Consider the following 6,106-nt stretch of genomic DNA (forward strand, 5'->3'; position numbering starts at 1 on the left):
TAGCCATTGCTGTTTGAGGTGTCTGAAAAAATATTTGATGTATAACTAGCATTGCTTTGGTGAATATGTTGCAGTGTATGCCTTCTTCTAAAGTGGGGTGCAATGGATGCCGAAGCATATCCGGAAGATGCAGAAAACGTTTTGAACATTTTGTGGGAAATTGGGAGCTCTATGCAGATGCCTCTTGATTCCCTATGGACAAAGGCACGAGTGTCTGCCATAGTGGCCCTGGGTCAATATGAGGTAAGTATTGGATTTCAGTCTCTTGTACGTCTTCTTTTGGTATGTTCCAGACCATCTTTGGCTCTAAACTATTAATATAACACTTTTATCTAATCATGATCCATTTTTTTCAGGTATCATTTATGGAAAAAAAATTTTCTGACTTCAACAATAATTGTGCATATATGTTCTTCTCGGAGACAAATGCGAAAATTTTGAATGCTTTAGAAGACCTTTCAATCAAGATCATGATTCATGAGCACAGGTATAGAGCTTGTAATGTAACGAAACTTTTCCTGGTTTAGAATCTCATCATCATCATATTAAAATTACTTCTCTTTCTGACCTAACAGCGTCCGGCGTAGATATGTAAGACAGAAAAAACTTCCTGGTAATAAGATTGAAAAGTTGCTGGATGTGATACCTCAGGTCATCTTCCCCGCAGGTGTAGTTTGATTTTCAACTAAAATAGTCCTTAAATTGTTAACACAATTAGTGAATTGGAATAAATAAATAAAACCTTGAGATTGGGAATTTTTACTTGTGCTCCTTTTATGCCTAATAACTAACTTAACTTAATAATTTTCAGTTCTTGCTGTGCTTTGAAACTTATGATACAGTTGCATTATGAAATACTCAGTTCTATTCGTTATGTATACCTTTTCGCTAAATATTCCAAATAATCAGCTATGTAATATTCTTTGTACTCCACATAAACTAAGTGCAGCACCATCTGATTCACAGGGAAAGAAATGAAGACTGGTGAACTACCTGGTGCGGCATTATTATGTCTATCTTATAACCCTAGAGATGTGAAGTTTGGGTCATCAAGAGTAAGTATTGTAAATTCAAATTTCTGCTAGGAGATTTTCTATACTTCTGCATACTGACTTTCATATTGTTGATCGCAGAGCTTTCGTGATGTTCATGGTCAATATGAGGAGGCATTTAAAGTAGTAGTCAAATCACTCCAGCTCTCAAGAAATATTTCCCTTGCTCTTATTTCCCTGCAATCACTGAAAGCTTTTATGCGGCGTTGGATGAGAGCTAATATTTTGTCCATTGATGCAACGACTAAAGAATTACCATTGGATAAAACCTCTAATGCTGCAAACAAAATCATGAAGGTTTGAGATAGTTTTTTTCTGTTGCAGCTTAATTCGGATGCTTCATTCTAAGTGTTCAAACATTAATTGGGATTATGTTGTGCTTTTCATGAAGAGTTTGGTACATATGGCGGAAGAAGCTCTTCCGAGGTGTGCAGAAAACATAGCACTGGCGCTGGGTGCACTATGTGCAGTAAGATTTCATAGAAATGTGTTTCCATATCTGTAGTGGTCAACTGTCTCAATACGTATTTTAATCTGTTTGTTGTTTCAGGCTTTGCCAGCTGCTGCTCATAATATTAAAGCGACTGCATCAAAATTTCTGTTGAGTTGGTTGTTGGAGCATGAGCATGAACACCGTCAGTGGACGGCTGCTATTTCTCTTGGATTGATTTCGTCGTCCCTACATGTGACTGACCACAAGCAGAAATTTCAGAATATATCTGGGCTTCTTGAGGTACTTCCTATACCTATGAGTTGCGGGAAAAATTTACAGTGCTAACTCTTTTGTGAAAACGCATACTTTGTAGGAAATTTGCATGCACAATCAGTCTTGGTCTTTCTCACTCCTTACATGATTCATTTCCACTTAAAAATATTTCTCATGTCTTTCAGGTTTTGTGTAGCAGTAAAAGCACTCTTGTAAAAGGAGCCTGTGGCGTTGGATTGGGTTTTTCATGCCAAGATCTGCTCACTCGGACTGAAGCCTCTGCCAGCTCTGATATGGACAGGGACTCCTACTGGAACCAAGAAGAACGGCTCCTAGGGAGGATACTGAGGTTGCTATCTTCAATATTACATTGTTTCCTGCACACTCCGTGTGATATCCTAGAAAGCTTGTCTGCACTGTTCCCACCTGGAAAGGAAGACAACGTTATAGGTTTACCTCAGCTGTTGGATGAGAGTTCTGATGATTTTGATGATGATACATGGGGTATAGCTGGACTCATTATAGGTTTGGGGATGTCAGTTGGTGCAGTATACAGAGCTGGGAAGAAAGACGCTGTTGTAAAGATTAAAAACCTGATTGTATCATGGATCCCATATGCAGATTCTCTTAAGCAAACTCCGGGTTCTGATTGTAAGGTATCAGTGAGACTGTTTTCAGTTGGTTCCTGCCTTGCACTTCCTATTGTGATCACTTTCTGCCAAAAAGTAGAACTGTTTGATGCACATGAGGTAGATCATCTAATCGGTTGTTTCAAGGACCTTATTTCCGAGTTGGTTATTGTTAGAAAGTCTGGTGCTTTACGTAAGAGGTTGTTGATGGCATCCTGTATTGGGGCGGGAGACCTCCTTGGTTCTGTTTTGAATGAAGGTATCCACCCTGTTAAGATTGAGTCTGTTAAAGGGTTGCTAGAACTGTTCAAGACATGTTACTCTGGACTTTACCCACCAGTTGCTCACTTTGGAGGCATGCTCGGAGTTGTTAATGTTTTAGGAGCAGGTGCTGGGAATTTGGTGTATTCCCATCCGCTACCCCGTGCTTCTCCAGCCAGTTCTGATGAAAACGTTAGTTCTTTGGTCTATCTTTTTGTCAAGATCATTACTTGATTTATTTCCATTTAGATAAATGTGTTTGGGTTCCTAACATTCATTTATTTTGCTACAGGAAATCTCTTATGTGTCAGGTCCTTTGCTTTCAAACGCATATTTTACTCAGCAGTTGACGCCAGTTGTGCAAGAAATATTTCTTATCGCGCAAAATACCAAGGATCGCCAGCTCCAACATTATGCTGCATGGGCAATCTCAATTCTTAGAAATTACATGCGGTCCGAGGAAGCATCAAGTCTCAGCAATGAAAACCAATCTGATGCCTCTCATCGTAATTCCATCTCTCACAATGTTCCTGAACATACCATGGTCATGAAACTTGCTCAAGGCCTGACAAATCCAAGATTTCCTTTGGTATGTCTGTTAAACTTAAAGGCTTTCTTGATTCTTGTAGGTGGAACAAAAAAAAACTTGAAATTGTTTTCATTATGTTGCTGCTATAGTAAAGTATAAGGAGATTAGTTTGGAAATAGACCGCAATCTGTTCTCATACTTATTAATCTTTGTTGAATTTTAGGCTGGTAGCCCTCTGAATATTGGCACACTGGAAAGTGCTTTGCGGTGTTTGTCTCATGCTCCAAGATTGCCAAACTTGGACTGGGGAGCAACAATAAGACGATTAATGAAACAAGACACTCAGACTGATGTATCGCAATCAGGGGATGTTCCCAAGGAAGGAACTCTTAGGGAAGAGTGCTTCAAATTTTCATTAGCCCACGCAAGAGAATTTGATGAACTTCTAGCTTTTCTGGACGAATTGTCTGAACTAGCCAGATTCAAGGCGCTAGAGCAAAGTCTCCAGTCATGCCTGCTCTGTCATCTAGGGTATTTAATGAGAGTATTCTCAGGTTCAAGAATGAATAAATTATTTGACGATGTCTCTTGCTTTGTAATCTCGCTATCTTCAGACCAAGCATATAGCTGTGAACAGAAGAGCTCATTCAGGGTCTCTTGTTGGAAGGGCCTGAGTCAGTGTCTTGAAGAAACTTCGCTTGATTCTTCAGAATACATCACAAAGATTGAAAAATGCATAGAGTTGGTTTTTGCTGTCTTACCGGTAGCATCACAATCTCCTATAGCAGATCAGATGGGTTCGGTGAAAGAGTGGTCAGAGGCAGTTAGATGTCTGCAGAAGTCGCGTCTGGATTGGTTATACAAATTCCTGCAGGTATGTAATATCTGCATCATGCATCTTTTGTTTGCCAATTTGTAAGCTACGTACCATCTTTGTGGACATCTCATCGTTTAATTGTGTGAGTTTTTTTTTTCTCGTATCAGGTTTCAAATGTTGNCCTGAGTCAGTGTCTTGAAGAAACTTCGCTTGATTCTTCAGAATACATCACAAAGATTGAAAAATGCATAGAGTTGGTTTTTGCTGTCTTACCAGTAGCATCACAATCTCCTATAGCAGATCAGATGGGTTCGGTGAAAGAGTGGTCAGAGGCAGTTAGATGTTTGCAGAAGTCGCGTCTGGATTGGTTATACAAATTCCTGCAGGTATGTAATATCTGCATCATGCATCTTTTGTTTGCCAGTTTGTAAGCTACGTACCATCTTTGTGGACATCTCATCGTTTAATTGTGTGAGTTTTTTTTTTCTCGTATCAGGTTTCAAATGTTGAACCTGGAAACGGAAAGACAGACTTCCAAGGTGATCTTAAGAAGATCCAGGCAAAAGCCAAGCTAGCAAAACTTGGCTCAATTCCATTTTCCGAGTTAGGAAAACTGAAGGCTATTATATTAAATTGTGAACAGTCAGGTCAGTTACTATCCTCAATTGCTATATGTAAGCTAGATATGTACAATCAAAGATCATTGTACAATCAAAGTTGTCGTATTTGTTAGGTATTTGGGACGTGTTGATTGAGATAGTAGCGGCTCTGCATCACGCCGAAGGAGGAATCAAAAGACAGTGGCTCGTTGATGCAGTTGAAATCAGCTGCGTTTCTAGCCATCCTTCAACTGTAAGCCTCAATGTCAATGTCATAACTCATTCATCAAAAGAAATTTTTCTTTCTTCTATGTTGAAATCTGCTTTTATCCTTTTACAGGCAATTCTCTTTGTTGGCCTTCTCTGTAGCATCTGCTGCGAATACATGCCGTTTCTCACTTTAGACCGCTCCACGGTGTTGAGCGATATGTCTGTTACCATAAATTCTCTCCTGTCTGATCCCATCTATGAAGTGGTCGCAGAGCCTTTCATCTCGTTTCTATGGACTTCATTGGAACGTATTTACAATTTTGCAACTGACACAGACGCCAATGCAAGGCTAAGCTCACAGCAGATTGAGGAAAGCGAAAGAGAAAAAGCACCAATGATTATGAAAGTAATGCATTACATTTGTGTAGCCTTCAGAGATCACTTGCCTCTTGAGAAACAGCTTAGACTTGCTTCTATGGACATTGTTTGATGAGTATATATACTAGATGACTATACTTTTGGAATTAATTCATAAAATAACTATGACCCATGTAGTTCTGTCGACCATGCAACTTAAAATTGCGAAGCTCTTCTTCTTCCTTCTTCCTTTTTTCTCTCTTTCTCTTATTTTTCTCTTTCTTTCAGTCATCTTCTCTCCTCCATATCTATCTCTCTTATGCCAGTGTCCAGCCACCATCACCACCATATTCATAATCTCTTTAATTCCTTTTAATTTTTTATTTTTTCACTACCACCCTCAGATTTAATCTTTTTCTTTTTTCTTTTTCTCTTATCTCTCTTTCATCAGATCTCTTTACCACCAATTTTATCTTTCTTTCTCTCTGGAAATCTATCCTTCTTTCATCACAGTCTATTCTCTGTTTTCTCCTCCGTCGGAGTTCTCCGCCACTCACCGACGTAACATCTAAAACTAGATCTGATATTCAAAATACGTATAAAATTTCATGCTATGAAATAGAATCACATGATGTTTTTGTCCATATATCATGTTATTTCACATAATCACATGAGTTTTAACAATTCTACACAACAACATAGATATTTTGTTCATATATCATGTTATATCACAAAATCACATGAATTTTAATAATTTTACACTATTATATCATGTGATTTTTTAGAATTATATAACATTAGATCTCGTAAATGATTAGTGTTCCATTCTGTAAAAACAAAATAACGTAGGGATATTTTAGTATTTCTTCCACTCCACAAAACGTTATTTACCAATAAATTCTGACACAAGGCTATTTTCTCTATTCTTTTTAAACTCATGGTTATC

The 6,106-nt window shown here is 38.3% G+C and overlaps 1 pseudogene; it reads left to right on the plus strand.

The window, feature by feature from the left end:
- Positions 1-5,367, plus strand: part of LOC104710609 — an 11,490-nt pseudogene extending 6,123 nt beyond the window's left edge.

This window comes from Camelina sativa, chromosome 9, assembly GCF_000633955.1.
Source record: "Camelina sativa cultivar DH55 chromosome 9, Cs, whole genome shotgun sequence".
In the NCBI taxonomy this organism is placed as follows: domain Eukaryota; kingdom Viridiplantae; phylum Streptophyta; class Magnoliopsida; order Brassicales; family Brassicaceae; genus Camelina; species Camelina sativa.